At 38.6% G+C, this 19,201-nt stretch overlaps 1 long non-coding RNA gene across 2 annotated transcripts in view; it reads left to right on the forward strand.

Moving 5' to 3' along the window:
• Positions 1-222: 222 nt before the first annotated feature.
• LOC117979685 (uncharacterized) overlaps positions 223-19,201 on the forward strand; it is a 73,533-nt gene continuing 54,554 nt past the window's right edge. Inside the window, exons 1-3 of one of the 2 annotated variants that reach the window (XR_004670594.3) lie at positions 223-563; positions 13,041-13,282; positions 14,204-14,356. This is a non-coding gene — a long non-coding RNA (uncharacterized LOC117979685). The remainder of the gene's footprint in view (positions 564-13,040; positions 13,283-14,203; positions 14,357-19,201) is intronic. The other variant, XR_010111575.1, reaches the window with a different exon arrangement.

The raw sequence follows: 19,201 nt of genomic DNA on the forward strand, positions 1-19,201 counted from the left end.
CTGAGACGTAAGATACGTAATTTGTCATTGGTGACTCACTTCTTGTGAATCCAAGAGCTCCATAAATAGTGGTCATTTATTATTAACAATCCTTTCTGAGATAAAAACCTGCTTTTTATAGTTTACGGAGAAGTAGCTTTTCTTTTATAAGTGTAACTGCAACCAAATAGTTCCACATGATATCATAGCCCACTTGTGATACGGGAGTACCGGGAACGGAAGAGCGTGGTCCCTTTAAATGATACGGAAGTGGGGAAGGGAAGTGAGGGGTAGAGGAAGGCGGGTTCCTGGCTCGGCTCTACCCCCATGGATCTAGGTGAGGACAGGCGCTCCTGCTTTCCCGCCCAAATGTTGTATTTTCCAAGCCTACCCTTGCCGGCCACGCCCCCAACCTGGGCCTATAAAAACCGCCCCCCGCAGGCCCTAGCGGGCAGACACACTGAAGTCGCTAGACGTCTGAGGAACACATCCGGGGAAGAAGACACAGGTGGCTGGTCATCGAGAGCCCGCTGGGGGAAGAGCACACAGACAGGCACCGGCAGGCCATTGACCAGCGGGACAAGGTGGAGTTTGGCTGGGGCAGTGGGAGGAGAGCTGGGGCCGCCGAGCTGCCCTACTCCAGGGGAAAACCACCTCCCTTCTCGCTCCCCCATCACCGGAGAGCTACTTCCACTCAATACAACTTTGCACTCATTCTCCAAGCCACGTGTGACCAATTTTTCCGGTACACCAAGGCAAGAAACCCGGGGATACAGAAAGCCCTCTGTCCTTGCGATAAGGTAGAGGGTCCAATTGAGCTAACACAAGCTGCCTATAGACGGCAAACTAAGAGAGCACCCAGTAACACATGTCCACTGGGGCTTCGGGAGCTGTAAACGGTCAGCCCTAGACACTGTCGTGGGATCGGAGCCCCACAGCCTGCCTGTCTGTATGCTCCTCTAGAGGTCTGAGCAGCGGGGCGCTGAAGAAACGAGCCACACTCCCATCACACGCCCTGAGAGGGGGACAAGGGAACCTGTACCGTTTCACTTGTGATAGAGATAAAGTTATTATTGTTGTAATTTTAACTTATAGAACTATAATATAATGGCACAATGATATATATTGACAATATTCCTCTTTCACCCACATTTTGTATCTGTGTTCAAGATTAAATGAAAAAGGATATTCTCAAAAAGCTAGCAAAACCAAAAGCAAGACGTTATGCCAAATATAAACATATTTCTGTTTAGCAAATAGCAGGAGTGTATAAAACATTTCTCTTTTCACATAACAGAATGTTCTATGCTTACTGTATTAGTTAACAAATTCAAGTCTGTTTATTTTGTTTGAAATTCCACTTCATCCATAAATTACAGCATTACACAATAACACCAGAAGGACAATATCACCATTGTTTGCTTTTACAGTCATCTCAGCCCACAAAATGCTTCCTATTGTCAGCTTGCTGTCATCAAGCTATTGTTGTTTTCCTCTTTCTGGGGTCTTGTATTAATATCATTCAAATTATTTAGACACTCAACAGTGTTTTTGCTATCAGTGCAAACCTCTAAAGAGCTGGAGCCCCAGCGTGATGACCAAATAACCCTTGACTATTTATCTTTCCATAAGTCATTATTTCCTGAGGCCCTGGAGAAGCTGTGTTGCCATGTGTGCACTGCAGGGACGGGGAGCTTCTCCTGCCGGAGCTGGTTTGTTCCACTGGACAATGAGCCCTTTTCTGCTTGGCTCTCTGTATGGGCACATACACAATGAGGCGGTTTAGGGAAGAGGGGTGATGTGGGTCATTGATAACAACAATCCCCAAACTTCTTAGAGTAAAGAATTGTTGAGCCCCCTAAAAATGTGTTGCCTTTATGAATTATCCTTAACCCTTTTTAATTGCATAAAAACTTCAGGCACTTGAAAAAAATTAAAAAACGAAAAGTAAGTCTCTAGTATCCCTCTTCTCCTTTGTAGAATTACATCCTTTATTCACTCTGCCACTATTTATTATGTGCCTCCTGTGTGTAAGACATACTGTTAGTCATTGGAAATACAGAAATGAATGGGACAGACACACTTCTTGCCCTCATGGAACTTAGGGCCTAATGGGAGATACAATGTTAAGGTTGTTTCTAGTGTTTTTTTTTTTTTTTTAAGAATATGTTCTACATGTATACATGTAATATGTATTCTCTCCCATTTCTAAAAAACATAAATGGTGGTTTACTATGTGTACGCTTTTTGGTTTTGCATTATTCTTTTAACAGTATGTAGAGGATGCATTTTCTACTGTATAGTGTTCTTTCCCCCTTAAATAGCACTCTGATTTTATTTTGGGGGAATCACGACTTTCTAATTTTGCATATTCCTTGTGGGATTGTAAATCAGGTCCCCTGTCCTCAAGTAGGCAATGGTTAGGTATGCATCCCAGCTTATTTCTCTTTAGACTGAATCTCAAGCAGATCCAGAGTTACTCAGGATCAGAACAATATTTGAAAGGCATTACCAGAATCCAGACAAGATGGTGGAGCAATACCTGATGCCCAGTGGTCTAGGGTAGCCGATTCCTGTTCTGCTCTCCAGGCTCCTGTCCATTCTGTGGATCAACTCATATTGCTCCAATTCATTTTGTTTTGCTTGCATAAGCCAGAATTAACTTCTGTTGCTTGTAAACAAAGAGAGTTAACCAAAGACATACAGTATATCAGAGTATAGAGACCTACTTTACTCTCGGTCGTTGCCTGCATGAGTCTTCTTTATATGGATGTATCACAGTTTATTTAACCACTCCCTTGTAAGTGGACATTTAAGTTAGTGTTCTGTAAATAAAAGGTCAGAATATACGTCTGTATACAGTATATATTCTTGCATATCCACCTTTGGACAGATGTGTGAATGTGTTTTGTAGAAATACATTTGTAGAAATGGAACTGCTGGGTCAAAGAATTAGTAGATTTTTAATAACATCAAACAGCGTTGAAGGCCCCCATATAAGAATAACAACTACTGATTGAAGACATAACTAATTAAAAAAATTAATGACAGCTTATTTGTAATAACTTCTTATTGTCACGGAGTGAAAAGGTAATTCTCGTTGAATTTACGAAAAGTGACTAATAGGAAATTTAGAAAACTCAGAGAATATATAAAAACACAAAGAAAAGCCAACCACCAAGTTGCTTATAATTCTCTCACCAACAGTGGCAGAATTACATTTAGTCATCATCATTATTCTTATATCCAGTTTTATAGTTATTTTTGAAGAGGATTATTATCAACTATCAACTGTGTCATAGCTGGAAGTAGAGGCCACTAAAACAGATTTCTTGAACTCCAAGTACTGTATATGGATTTTCTACTTTTTTTTGTTTTTGATTACTAATTTAGTTGCTAGAGGTCAGAGAACATACTCTATATGGTTCCAACCTCTTGAAATTTATTAGGAGTTACTTCATGGCCTGTTATCAATTGTGGTTACATTTTACATGTGCCTGTGAAGAATGTGCCTTATCTAGTTTGGGACAGTATTCTATGTACTTGCTTTGAATTGGGTTTGCTAGTTGTATTCTTCAGATCTTTTACATCTATACTGATTTTGTTCAGTTGGCCTGATAGTAGCAGAGAAATAGATGTTAAAATATCCTACTATGATTGTGGATTTACCTACTACTTGTTATAATTCTGTTAATTTTTGATTCATGTATTTTGAGGTTATGTTGTTAGGTGCATACAAATTTAGAATTCCTGCATTTTCCTGATAAGTAAATATTTGTTATTTATTTGCCTCTGTTTACTCCAGTAGTACTTTTGACTGAAAATATATTTTGTTTTATTTCACAGTTTCCATTTTGTTAGTTTATATGGCATATATTTTTCCTCTTTTTAAAAATATTTTGCCTTCAACCATTATACTTAATGCCTTTTAAACAGTGTATAGTGGTTTGTTTTGTTTTGTTTTTAAATCCAGTTGGATGGTCTTTGTCATTTAAATGGAGCATTTAGTACATTTATAGTTAATGTAATTATTGATATATTACAGAGTGTCTCCTATCTATCTAGCCTATCCTCTCTTATTTTTCTTTTCTCTTTTATGTTTTTGGATAAATTTTATTGAAGAGTTTTTATTATCTCATGCTTTGCTCTAGGAGTTTGAAAGTTTTACTTATATTATTTTGGTATTTACATGGTTATTAAATCTATCTTTGACATATCAAAGTCTTATATTAGGACTTTTAACTTTATTATGAACATTAGTGATAGCCACTTTAATGCTATTTATTCTCTACTGATTAATATGACATTGTGCATTTTAATTTTATATATTACAAAAGCCAGTAAGACATTAGTATTATTGTTTTGTACATTCAGTATTCATTTTGACACATCACATATTTACCATATTTTTTTTTGCTCTTTCCTCTTTTTGTATCTCTGTTCTTTCATCTGGGATAATCTTCATTCGGCTTAAAGAATACTTTTTAATATTTTTTTAGTAAGTATCTGGTGACAAATTCTTCTAGTCTTTTAGAATGAAAATGTCTTTATTTTGGCTTCATTGGGAATTAATTTTTTTAATTTGCCAGTTTGACAGGTGATAATGGTATTATACTGCTTTAATTTGCATATATTTTATATATTTACTATCTTTTTTCTTTCTTCTCTTGGGTACTTAATTTTTTACAAAGTTAAAAGCTTCTTTTTTCTTTCTGTTTCTTTTGTCTTTTTGCAGGAGAGGAGGAGAGGCTGAATTTTTCATATAACTGGGGTTAAAATACTATTATGATTTTGGTAACTTATCTGTTTATTGTGCACAGGTGTTCATGCACACACACAGACACAAGACACCTGTCTAAGAGCTGCCTATGGCTAGTAAGTTAGCTCACATAAAGTTAGTAAAGTTAGTAAGTTAGTAAGTTGCCCACATAGAGTGGGCAAACATTTTGTTAACACCACAAGACGTATAAAACATTCTGTAAATGTTTTTTTATAAAAAATTCTGTAAAAATTTTGATTTCTTGGGACAAACTTTTATTTCTGATAAAGCCTATTAGTTCAGAAGGATATCTTGGTACCATAAAAAGACATCAGAAAAATTACAAATTATATTCAATATGTACTTTATTATTCTGTAGGTGCAATAATGAAAGAAAACCTGGGTGACAGTCAACTTGTAGAGCTAAAAGGGATCCTAGAGACAACATAGCTAACACCTAGGATTTCTTACAACTTAAAAGAGGTACAGATCAGTCCTATCTTCTAAGACTTCCAAAATGTTAGAAACAAAGAAATACCTAAACCAGCTTACAACATTTACAACATTTTTTAAAGTTTGAAAATTTCAAATTAAAATTTAGTCAGCATACAAAATACAGTGCAACATAACTGCATTGGTCACAAGTTATAGTTTTTAAAAACAAATACTAACACCACATTACACGGGCAGTGAGTTCAGATAATGAGACATAAATTTAAAGTTTTGTGGAGAACGTTATCTATTATCCATCCTTGAGTATCTTTCTCTGATTACATGTAAAACAATACATAGAGTTCATGTTTCAGCATCTACACCTAAGGCTTTAAATCCTAGGCCAAATGACCCACTTAGCCACTTTTTTTCATTTTACTGATGACAAAATGGAAGCCCAAAGGGGGAACTGCTTTGTCCAGCATTGTTTCACTGAGTGGCAGAGCCCGGGCTGGAGCCAGAACTCTGAATGCTAGACCAATGTTTTCTCATCTGAGTGCGTTCTCTCTCTTTGCTACAATGTTTCAGTAAGAGGAGATTTTTCTGTTGAAATTTCATTGAAGGGAAGAGATAATCCTGGGCCAATAGAAATTCACTCCTTCAATGAAATATTTTATTTTAAAAGTTACCTGAAAGTTTATGGTTATTCTCTTATCCCTCCTGCCCTTGTTTAAGTTATATATTGATGAATAACAGAGCACCCCAAAACTTAGTGGCTTAAAAAGATAATAATTTATTATTATTCACAGTACTTACATTAGGAATGCTAGTAGAGCTTATCTGGGCAGTTCTTCTGTTCCATATGGGGTGGGCTGGGCTGGGAGCTACAAGAAGATGCTACTTACTTGTCCCACATTGCATCTCTGAACTTCACCATGTGTCCTTCTTTCTCCATGTGGTGTTTCATCATTTAGTATTCTGGCCCAAGCTTTTTTAGAGCATGGCATCTGGCTTTCTACATTCAAAGTGGAAGCTCTTAAAGGCCTCTTGAAGACCTTGACCAGAACTGGCAGAGTGTCACCCCCACCATATTCCACCAGCCAAAGCAGGTCACAGGCAGGACCAGATTCAGAAAAAGGGGCAGAGCATTTACCTCTTGATGGTTGGAATGACATGCAGGTACAGGGTGGGAAGGAATGGAGGGAAGTCGTCTTTGGATACTATTCACCACTCTCCCTTAGCACGTACTTGGTATTTCTTTTCTGAAGACCAGAACACATTGCTTCTTTCAAACTTGTTTTTATTTTAAAGCATAAATTAGAACATGAGTTGCACATATGCTTACCCACTTGGTCCTTTCCTTATTGACTAAAGATAGAACAGACTTGTTCTAAACAGGCTTCAGTTAATGCAAAGTATGTAGGCCACCCCTATAGAAACTTGCTTCATAATCAAGAATTCATGTAATGTTTTAGTTTTTCTTTTGCCTCAGCCCTCCTGGTATTAGCCAATAAAAGAATTATAGTTTTAATAACTAATTGACACAGCTGATTTTATCGATTTTAATAAATAATCAAACATGCCTAAAAGCAAAAACATCAAACAAATGATTTAAATCCCTAAAACCTTGCCTGTGCTAATCATGAAACTCAGTTAAATGACTAAGATAAAACAGATTAGTGTCATTAGGCAAAAAAAGAACATGCACCAATTACAGAATATGTCTTATCAGTTTGCGTAATAAAAACCTCAAATGCTAGATGAGCAGCTGTGCTCTCACACATTTGTGGAGTGTTTCAGACTCTTATTTTAAATAGTCATCCAAGGGAAACCAATAACCACAGCATAAGAAAGAGGAAGGGAACGTGTATTAAGGACCCGCCCTTCCCTCATGGCGTTCTGTCCTTTTGTATTTTTCCTGAGCCTTATAAAGTTTGGCGAAGCTGGATACAAAGACTCAGAGATGAAGTAAGTAGTCCAAGGACCTACAGCTAATGAGAGGTGGAAGTAGGATTTGTACCCAGGTCTTAGTGGTTAACCAAGTCCATGTGATTTCTACCACTCCTATGCTACTTCTCAAAAGGGAATAAAACCACAGCTTATCAGGAGCAATGCTCCTTGGATCAACCCTAAGACCTTTCCTGTTTATTTTTTTATTTTTTCCTTTTTTTTTAAATTATACTTTAAGTTTTAGGGTACATGTGCACAACGTGCAGGTTAGTTACATATGTATACATGTGCCATGTTGGTGTGCTGCACCCATTAACTCGTCATTTAACATGTTAATGCTATCCCTCCCCCCTCCCCCCACCCCACAACAGGCCCCGGTGTGTGATGTTCCCTTTCCTGTGTCCATGTGCTCTCATTGTTCAATTCCTACCTATGAGTGAGAACATGCGGTGTTTGGTTTTTTGTCCTTGCGATAGCTTGCTGAGAATGATGGTTTCCAGCTTCATCCATGTCCCTACAAAGGACATGAACTCATCATTTTTTATGGCTGCATAGTATTCCATGGTGTATATGTGCCACATTTTCTTAATCCAGTCTATCATTGTTGGACGTTTGGGTTGGTTCCAAGTCTTTGCTATTGTGAATAGTGCCACAATAAACATATGTGTGCATGTGTCTTTATAGCAGCATGATTTATAATCCTTTGGGTATATACCCAGTAATGGGATTGCTGGATCAAATGGTATTTCTAGTTTAAGATCCCTGAGGAATCGCCACTCTGACTTCCACAATGGTTGAACTAGTTTACAGTCCCAACAACAGTGTAAAAGTGTTCCTATTTCTCCACATCCTCTCCAGCACCTGTTGTTTCCTGACTTTTTAATGATCGCCATTCTAACTGGTGTGAGATTGAATCTCACTGTGGTTTTGATTTGCATTTCTCTGATGGCCAGTGATGATGAGCATTTTTTCATGTGTCTGTTGGCTGCATAAATGTCTTCTTTTGAGAAGTGTCTGTTCATATCCTTCACTTTTTGATGGGGCTGTTTGTTTTTTACGTGTAACTTTGTTTGAGTTCATTGTAGATTCTGGATATTAGCCCTTTGTCAGATGAGTAGACTGCAAAAATTTTCTCCCATTCTGTAGGTTGCATGTTCACTCTGATGGTAGTTTTTTTTTTGCTGTGCAGAAGCTCTTTAGTTTAATTAGATCCCATTTGTCAATTTTGGCTTTTGTTGCCATTGCTTTTGGTGTTTTAGACATGAAGTCCTTGCCCATGCCTATGTCCTGAATGGTATTGCTTAGGTTTTCTTCTAGGGTTTTTATGGTTTTAGGTCTAACATGTAAGTCTTTAATCCATCTTGAATTAATTTTTGTATAAGGTATAAGGAAGAGATCCACTTTCAGCTTTCTACATATGGCTAACCAGTTTTCCCAGCACCATTTGTTAAATGGGGAATCCTTTCCCCATTTCTTGTTTTTGTCAGGTTTGTCAAAGATCAGATGGTTGTAGATATGCGGCATTATTTCTGAGGGCTCTGTTCTGTTCCATTGGTCTATATATCTGTTTTGGTACCATTACCATGCTGTTTTGGTTACTGTAGCCTTGTAGTATAGTCTGAAGTCAGGTAGCGTGATGCCTCCAGCTTTGTTCTTTTGGCTTAGGATTGACTTGGCGATGTGGGCTCTTTTTTGGTTCCATATGAACTTTAAAGTAGTTTTTTCCAATTCTGCAAAGAAAGTCATTGGTAGCTTGATGGGGATGCCATTGAATCTCTAAATTACCTTGGGCAGTATGGCCACTTTCACGATATTGATTCTTCCTACCCATGAGCATGGAATGTTCTTCCATTTGTTTGTATCCTCTTTTCTTTCATTGAGCAGTGGTTTGTAGTTCTCCTTGAAGAGGTCCTTCGCATCCCATGTAAGTTGGATTCCTAGGTATTTTATTCTCTTTGAAGCAATTGTGAATGGGAGTTCACTCATGATTTGGCTCTCTGTTATTGGTGTACAAGAATGCTTGTGATTTTTGCACATTGATTTTGTATCCTGAGACTTTGCTGAAGTTGCCTATCAGCTTAAGGAGATTTTGGGCTGAGACGATGGGGTTTTCTAGATATACAATCGTGTCATCTGCAAACAGGGACAATTTGACTTCCTCTTTTCCTAATTGACTACCCTTTATTTCCTTCTCCTTCCTGATTGCCCTGGCCAGAACTTCCAACACTATGTTGAATAGTAGTGGTGAGAGAGGGCATCCCTGTCTTGTGCCAGTTTTCAAAGGGAATGCTTCCAGTTTTTGCCCATTCAGTATGATATTGGCTGTGGGTTTGTCATAAATAGCTCTTATTATTTTGAGAAACATCCCATCAATACCTAATTTATTGAGAGTTTTTTGCATGAAGCGTTGTTGAATTTTGTGAAAGGCCTTTTCTTCATCTGTTGAGATAATCATATGGTTTTTGTCTTTGGTTCTGTTTATATGCTGGATTATGTTTATTGATTTGCATATGTTGAACCAGCCTTGCATCCCAGGGATGAAGCCCACGTGATCATGGTGGATAAGCTTTTTGATGTGCTGCTGGATTTGGTTTGCCAGTATTTTATTGAGGATTTTTGCATCCATGTTCGTCAGGGATATTGGTCTAAGATTCTCTTTTCTTGTTGTGTCTCTGCCAGGCTTTGGTATCAGGATGATCCTGGCCTCATAAAATGAGTGAGGGAGGATTCCCTCTTTTTCTATCGATTGGAATAGTTTCAGAAGGAATGGTACCAGCTCCTCCTTGTACCTCTGGCAGAATTCGGCTGTGAATCCATCTGGTCCTGGACTTTTTTTGGTTGGTAAGCTATTAATTATTGCCTCAATTTCAGAGCCTGTTATTGGTCTATTCAGATATTCAGCTTCTTCCTGGTTTATTCTTGGGAGGGGTGTATGTGTTGAGGAATTTATCCATTTCTTCTAGATTTTCTAGTTTATTTGCGTAGAGGTGTTTATAGTATTTTATGGTAGTTTGTATTTCTGTGGGATCGGTGGTGATATCCCCTTTATCATTTTTTATTGCATCTATTTGATTCTTCTCTCTTTTCTTCTTTATTAGTCTTGCTAGCAGTCTATCAATTTTGTTGATCTTTTCAAAAAACCAGCTCCTGGATTCATTGATTTTTTTGAAGGGTTTTTTGTGTCTCTATTCCCTTCAGTTCTGCTCTGGTCTTAGTTATTTCTTGCCTTCTGCTAGCTTTTGAATGTGTTTGCTCTTGCTTCTCTAGTTGTTTTAATTGTGATGTTAGGGTGTCAATTTTAGATCTTTCCTGCTTTCTCTTGTGGGCATTTAGTGCTATAAATTTCCCTCTACACACTGCTTTGAATGTGTCCCAGAGATTCTGGTACGTTGTGTCTTTGTTCTCATTGGTGTCAAAGAACATCTTTATTTCTGCCTTCATTTCGTTATGGACCAGTAGTCATTCAGGAGCAGGTTGTTCAGTTTCCATGTAGTTGAGTGGTTTTGAGTGAGTTTCTTAATCCTGAGTTCTAGTTTGATTGCACTGTGGTCTGAGAGACAGTTTGTTATAATTTCTGTTCTTTTACATTTGCTGAGGAGTGCTTTACTTCCAACTACGTGGTCAATTTTGGAATAAGTGCAATGTGGTGCTGAGAAGAATGTATATTCTGTTGATTTGGGGTGGAGAGTTCTGTAGATGTCTATTAGGTCTGCTTGGTGCAGAGCTGAGTTCAATTCCTGGATATCCTTGTTAACTTTCTGTCTCGTTGGTCTGTCTAATGTTGACAGTGGGGTGTTAAAGTCTCCTGTTATTATTGTGTGGGAGTCTAAGTCTCTTTCTAGATCTCTAAGGACTTGCTTTATGAATCTGGGTGCTCCTGTATTGGGTGCATATATATTTAGGATAGTTAGCTCTTCATGTTGAATTGTTCCCTTTACCATTATGTAATGGCCTTCTTTGTCTCTTTTGATCTTTGTTGGTTTAAAGTCTGTTTTATCAGAGACTAGGATTGCAATCTCTGCCTTTTTTTGTTTTCCTGTTTATTGCCAAACCTTCGCCATAGCACCAAGGGGAAGATGGATGCTATTTTCACTGATGTCATTCTTGTGTCTTAGGGTTCCTGTTAAAACCCCAACTTCCTGTTAATAACCTATTTGTAATTTCAGCATATGTAATGTCTTTGGAGTAATTGGCTCCAGAGTGGTGTATGTGCCATTGTATTAGTTAGTTCTTTTGCTGCTATAAAGAACTGGGTAATTCTTTACTGCTTTCCTAGACTGGGTAATTTATAAAGGAAAGAGGCTTAATTGACTCACAGTTCCACATTGTTGGGGAGGCCTCAGGAAACTTACAAACATGGCAGAAGGCAAAGGAGCAGCAGGCACCTTCTTCACAGGGCTTTAGGACGGAGTGAGTGCAAACAGGGGAAATGCCAGACGCTTATAAAACCGTAAGATCTCATGAGACTCACTGACTATCGTGAGAACAGCATGCGGGTTATGCTGTTGCCTGGTTCCAACCTTGACAGCAGGATTCAGTTACCTTCACCTGGTTCCAACCTTGACTCATGGGGATTGTAGGGATTACAATTCAAGGTGAGAGCCAAACTATATCAGCCGTATACTGCCCTGGTTTTTATACTTTGGGGTATTACTCAAGGGTTCTTCACCTTTTTATACCCTTTTATTTTTAATTACTGTAGATACATAATAGTTTTACATATTTCTGAGGTACATGCTATCATCTGTTTTTTGTAAAGTTTACTGGAACACCATGACTTTATTTATATATTGTCTATGGCTACCTCTAAGAAAATAAAAAAAAAACAAAAACAAAAAGTCTTCCACTTTGTTATGCAGAGTAATGCAATTTTCCTTAGTTCTCCCTTAAAACTCCATTCCAGGTCTCCTTTCAATTCCAAAGATTTGGTCAAAGCTTTGAAAATACCTATTGTTAGGACAAATGATGTTCTTAAATTTAGGGCCCCTCTTCTCAGCCCTAATATGTGGGTAAGGAGAGTTTGTTTTTTCTATTAGTCATTCAGAATGTGTATAATTTGTCTGTAAATTTAACAAAGCCAACTTTGACCCCTGAGTGCTTTCATTTAGTTGAAGATTTAAGAGAGTGAAGAGACTCCATAATTGTATGTGAGACTGAAATGAAGAATTTACTTTTTTTTTTTTTTTACTGTGGAAGTGAAGTCAATTGGTTAAGAAGTGTCTGAAAACTGTGGGTATTTCAGTTCCATTTCTCTGATACTGTAGCAAAGAAAACAAAGATTGGCAAAATCCTATAATGCCATTCAAACATAGCCTGGGAGGGAATCCAAGAACACAGGCTCTAAAACAAATAAATCACTTGCTATTATGAAGTATGGAAAGCACAGTGATCTCAGACCTAAAGAAGGAAATAATCACTGCTCATACTGTGTTTGAAAACACAAGTATTAAAGAGAGAACTGTGGAAACTTACTCTGGAAGTTTCAGATGAAATAAATTCCCAGAGATGAGTGCATCTGACAACCAGAAATGGCAATGCTGTGAGTTAAAGGTGATATGACCTTTAGGCCAGAAGAGAAAGGGATGGTGTGAATGGTCTCAACCCCTTTCTCTAGCTCCCTCCTGGACTGAGCAGGAGAGCCTGCTGGTTCCAATCCATGATCCAGAGCTGGAGGAAAGAGATGTGACTCCAACCTGAAATCATGAAGCTTGAAGTTATTTTCAAGCAGCAGTGTCTGTTGGTCTCTGGGGAAGGTAAAATCTCTTTTACCTGCTATGGGAGTCAAAAAATGGCTCCTCAAAAATGTCTGCATCCTATCCTTGGAACCTCTGACTTTGTTACCTTTACAAGGGAAAGGGGACTTTGTAGATGTGATTAAGAATCTTGAGATGTGAGGCATTTTTTTTTGTTGATTATCCAGGTGGGCTCAATGTCATCACAAGGGTGCTTAAGAGGGAAAGAGGAAGCCATGAGGGTCAGAGTCAAAGGAAGACTTGAAGATACTACACTGCGGACTTTAAAGATGAAGGAAGGGGCGAAAACCAAGAATGTGGGAAGCCTCTAGAAGCTAGAGAAGGCAAGGAAACAAATTTTCCACTAGAGCCTCCAGAAGGAACACAGCCCTGCTGACCCACTGTAATGTCTGACCTCTAGATGTGTAAGGTAATACATTTTTGTTTTTTTAAGGCACTAAATTTGTGGTAATTTGTTACATCAGCCATAGAAAACTGGTGTACTTACTTGCCCCTTTTTATTCTACTACCAAGAAGGGTCTTTGACATGACCCAGTGAAATCAGAAGACATGAATTGGGCCAAACTGTAGAAGGTGCAACTTTGAGTGTGATGTAGAGAATGGTGAGGCTTTGCTATGGCAAAGTTTTCTGTTTCTTACCTTTGGTTGTCAATGGGAAGTTCTCGTACATAGATAGGATGGTATAAGGGTCTTGGGGCCTCTGCTACCATACAAGGAAGCACCGTTCTTCCTTTTTATCTGCCCTAAAAGGCTGAGTAAAGAAGATAACTGTGATCAATAATCTACTATCAAGTTTGTAGACTCTGGAGCAAGATCATCTAGTTTTGAAACATACTTGCTGTGTCATTTTAAGCAAGTCAGTTAATTTTGGTTTTCCCATTTTTGAGAAAAGGATAAAATTAACTACCTGTTCCTTTATTTAGGTAAAACACTTGAACAGTTTCTGACATATAGTAAATGTGATGATGATGATGATGATGATGGTGATAATGATGATTTTAAGTTCCTAATTTGTCTAGGTTTTGACTCTGGCTTTGTTATTTTTAGGTTTGTAGTCTTGCCTAGTTTTTTAAAGCCTGAATGAGTTTCTTTTTTTAAAAAAATATAAACTAGAAGCAATAAGAGTAGCCTCCTCAAAGGTTGTTATGAGGAGTAAAATCATACATATAAAGCATTTGGCACATAGTAAGTGCTCAGTTATAGTCAGTCATGTTGCTTTATGAATTGTAGTCAATGGAGCTCCAGGCAAAGGAGGCCAGTACATGAGCCTCCCTAGGATGTAATTCTTCTTCATCTTCTTTCATTCCGCTTCTCCTTCTCTTTCTTTCAGGGTAGTAAGACTGAAAGTCTCAGAAAGGCACTGTTACATTCTTAATCCACAACTATGCAACTCAAAACTGGGGTCCTCAGCAGTGAGCGAGGGGTGAGAGAAGACACTGTATAAACATGGCACATCCTCCTGGAAAGTCAACTTTACTCAAAGGTAAATAATTTAACATATTTTTCTTTTTAAAACACACATGGATGTATTATGAAGGAGAATGCAAATTTTGCATGAATTTTTAAGAATAGGCGTGGATTATTCAACCACTTTCTTATTGCAGCTTTAGAAACCCAGCTCAAACTAGCTGAAGCAGAAAAGACACTACTGCGCCTATAAGTTGAAACTTTGGAGGGATAAATTTCAGAGGTGTGGCTAGATCCAAGGGCTCTCTGGAAAACTCTGTGAAAAAAATGCTTCCTCAAGTCCAGAAACCAGAAGCTCAGGAAATTCTTGCTTGGTTCCTCTTGTTAGAGGCAAAGATTATTCAACGACCTACAGGGTAGCATTTGGCTAACATAATCTGCCTTCCAATGGAGTAAGAATGTCTGTACTCTTTCCTTCACCTACCCCCAAGACATGGAGGCGTCTAAAAGATAAATAAAACTTGGCAACTGACCGAAGGAGGAAGAGGGGATTTCAGGCAAAATCAACGCTGTTCACTACGAGGAGACTTCAGAAAGGTTGCCTGCTTCTGGGGAGCATAGTCCCTGATTCCTCAAGACATACGTTTATTCTTTTCTTCAATGTATTTGCCTGCAGTCAAAACAAAACCATTACCTTTAGCCAAGTTCATACATTTCAGCCAAATCCATATGCATCGGATCAGTTCTGTAGGTTATGGGTGAGCATGAACATATAAAAGAGGCACCTGCCTGTGCCTATCTACTCCATGGAGTTTGAAAAGGGGCCACTTATGGAGAATGTCTTTAGGGACAGAACCAACCACCCTGTCTTTCCTCCAACTCTCAAAGTAACTTCTGGCTTTAATCCTCATGTGTCTATGCTGGAGTTTAAGAAAAATGTTTTTCATAGAATTCATGTGTATGATATTGCATGAGTTGTCCATCTTTGTATATATCTCAAGACTTGTGGTGTTAGTTAAAGATTCAGAGCTCTGTGTCCTGAACACAGAGTAATACCAGCATTACTAAGGATGATCATGGGATTTTAAAATTCCTCCCTTAGATAGATCTTACGAACTTAGGTTACCAATCAACATAAGTTAAGACAAAAAGAGCAAATTTAGATGTAAAACCATCTTGGGGCCAGGTGCTGTGGCTCACGCCTGTAATCCCAGCACTTTGGGAGGCCGAGGCGGGCGGATCACGAGGTCAGGAGATCGAGACCATCCTGGCCAACACGGTGAAACCCTGTCTCTACTAAAAATACAAAAAAATTAGCCGGGCATGGTGGCAGGCGCCTGTAGTCCCAGCTACTAGGGAGGCTGAGGCAGGAGAATGGTGTGAACCCTGGAAGCGGAGCTTGCAGTGAGCCAAGATCATGCCACTGCACTGCAGCCTGGGCGACAGAGCGAGACTCCGTCTCAAAAAAAACCAAACCAACAAACAAACAAAAAAAACCATCTTGGGACTTCCCTCAGCATTTTGGGAAATGTCTGCGATATAAAAAAAAGTACTGGATGGCCAGAAGTGCTGTTCTTTTTTTTTTTTTAAATGTTAACAAGTGGTTTATTTACCCAGTGTACAGGGAAAATCAACCTATACATCTTGTCTTTGGTAATTGAGACATTACTTAGTATCTGCAATGTTTAGAAATTTGCATTGTTGACATTTCCTGTCATCAGGTCTTACTTGAGGTGTCTTTCTTTCTTTTTTTATTATACTTTAAGTTCTAGGGTACATGTGCACAATGTGCAGGTTTGTTACATATGTATACATGTGCAATGTTGGTGTGCTGCACCCATTAACTCGTCATTTACATTAGGTATATCTCCTAATGCTATCCCTCCCCGCTTCCCCCACCCCACGACAGGCCCCGGTGTGTGATGTTCCCCTTCCTGTGTCCAAGTGTTCTCATTGTTCAATTCCCACCTATGAGTGAGAACATGTGGTGTTTGCTTTTTTGTCCTTGTGATAGTTTGCTGAGAATGATGGTTTCCAGCTTCATCCGTGTCCCTACAAAGGACATGAACTCATCAATTTTTATGGCTGCATAGTATTCCATGGTGTATATGTGCCACATTTTCTTAATCCAGTCTGTCATTGATGGACATTTGGGTTGGTTGCAAGTCTTTGCTGTTGTGAATAGTGCCGCAATAAACAGACATGTGCTTGTGCCTTTATAGCAGCATGATTTATAATCCTTTGGGTATATACCCAGTAATGGGATGGCTGGGTCAAATGGTATTTCTAGTTCTAGATCCCTGAGGAATCGCCACACTGTCTTCCACAATGGATGAACTAGTTTACAGTCCCACCAGCAGTGTAAAAGTGTTCCTATTTCTCCACATCCTCTCCAGCACCTGTTGTTTCCTGACTTTTTAATGATTGCCATTGTAACTGGTGTGAGATGGAATCTCATTGTGGTTTTGATTTGCATTTCTCTGATGGCCAGTGATGATGAGCATTTTTTCATGTGTCTGTTGGCTGCATAAATGTCTTCTTTTGAGAAGACATTGAGATCCTTTTGAGAAGGATCTCTTCACATCCTTCACCCACTTTGTGATGGGGTTGTTTGTTTTTTTCGTGTAACTTTGTTTGAGTTCATTGTAGATTCTGGATATTAGCCCTTTGTCAGATGAGTAGATTGCAAAAATTTTCTCCCATTCTGTAGGTTGCCTGTTCACTCTGATGGTAGTTTCTTTTGCTGTGCAGAAGCTCTTTAGTTTAATTAGATCCCATTTGTCAATTTTGGCTTTTGTTGCCATTGCTTTTGGTGTTTTAGACATGAAGTCCTTGCCCATGCCTATGTCCTGAATGGTACTGCTTAGAATTTCTTCTAGGGTTTTTATGGTTTTAGGTCTAACATGTAAGTCTTTAATCCATCTTGAATTAATTTTTGTATAAGGTGTAAGGAAGAGATCCACTTTCAGCTTTCTACATATGGCTAGCCAGTGTTCCCAGCACCATTTATTAAATAGGGAATCCTTTCCCCATTTCTTGTTTTTGTCAGGTTTGTCAAAGATCAGATGGTTGTAGATACGCGGCATTATTTTTGAGGGCTCTGTTCTGTTCCATTGGTCTATATATCTGTTTTGGTACCAGTACCATGCTGTTTTGGTTACTGTAGCCTTGTAGCATAGTTTGAAGTCAGGTAGCGTGATGCCTTCAGCTTTGTTCTTTTGGCTTAGGATTGACTTGGCGATGTGGGCTCTTTTTTGGTTCTATATGAACTTTAAAGTAGTTTTTTCCAATTCTGTGAAGAAAGTCATCTGTAGCTTGATGGGGATGGCATTGAATCTCTAAATTACCTTGGGCAGTATGGCCACTTTCACGATATTGATTCTTCCTACCCATGAGCATGGAATGTTCTTCCATTTGTTTGTATCTTCTTTTATTTCCTTGAGCAGTGGTTTGTAGTTCTCCTTGAAGAGGTCTTTCACGTCCCTTGTAAGTTGGATTCCTAGGTATTTTATTCTCTTTGGAGCAATTGTGAATGGGAGTTCACTCATGATTTGGCTCTCTGTCTGTTATTGGTGTATAAGAACGCTTGTGATTTTTGCACATTGATTTTGTATCCTGAGACTTTGCTGAAGTTGCCTATCAGCTTAAGGAGATTTTGGGCTGAGACGATGGGGTTTTCTAGATATACAATCGTGTCATCTGCAAACAGGGACAATTTGACTTCCTCTTTTCCTAATTGACTACCCTTTATTTCCTTCTCCTTCCTGATTGCCCTGGCCAGAACTTCCAACACTATGTTGAATAGTAGTGGTGAGAGAGGGCATCCCTGTCTTGTGCCAGTTTTCAAAGGGAATGCTTCCAGTTTTTGCCCATTCAGTATGATATTGGCTGTGGGTTTGTCATAAATAGCTCTTATTATTTTGAGAAACATCCCATCAATACCTAATTTATTGATAGGTTTTAGCATGAAGTGTTGTTGAATTTTGTGAAAGGCCTTTTCTTCATCTATTGAGGTAATCATGTGATTTTTGTCTTTGGTTCTGTTTATATGCTGGATTATGTTTATTGATTTGCATATGTTGAACCAGCCTTGCATCCCAGGGATGAAGCCCACGTGATCATGGTGGATAAGTTTTTGATGTGCTGCTGGATTTGGTTTGCCAGTATTTTATTGAGGATTTTTGCATCCATGTTCATCAGGGATATTGGTCTAAAATTCTCTTTTTTTGTTGTGTCTCTGCCAGGCTTTGGTATCAGAATGATGCTGGCCTCATAAAATGAGTGAGGGAGGATTCCCTCTTTTTCTATCAATTGGAATAGTTTCAGAAGGAATGGTACCAGCTCCTTCTTGTACCTCTGATAGAATTCGGCTGTGAATCCATCTGGTTCTGGACTTTTTTTGTTGGTAAACTATTAATTATTGCCTCAATTTCAGAGCCTGTTATTGGTCTATTCAGAGATTCAGCTTCTTCCTGGTTTATTCTTGGGAGGGTGTATGTGCTGAGGAATTTATCCATTTCTTCTAGATTTTCTAGTTTATTTGCGTAGAGGTTTTTATAGTATTCTCTGATGGTAGTTTGTATTTCTGTGGGATCGGTGGTGATATCCCCTTTATCATTTTTTATTGTGTCTATTTGATTCTTCTCTCTTTTCTTCTTTATTAGTCTTGCTAGCAGTCTATCAATTTTGTTGATCTTTTCAAAAAACCAGCTCCTGGATTCATTGATTTTTTGAAGGGTTTTTTTGTGTCTCTATCTCCTTTAGTTCTGCTCTGGTCTTAGTTATTTCTTGCCTTCTGCTAGCTTTTGAATGTGTTTGCTCTTGCCTCTCTAGTTGTTTTAATTGTGATATTAGGGCGTCAATTTTAGATCTTTCCTGCTTTCTCTTGTGGGCATTTAGTGCTATAAATTTCCTTCTACTC

The sequence above is a fragment of the Pan paniscus genome, chromosome 2 (assembly GCF_029289425.2).
Source record: "Pan paniscus chromosome 2, NHGRI_mPanPan1-v2.0_pri, whole genome shotgun sequence".
In the NCBI taxonomy this organism is placed as follows: Eukaryota; Metazoa; Chordata; class Mammalia; order Primates; family Hominidae; genus Pan; species Pan paniscus.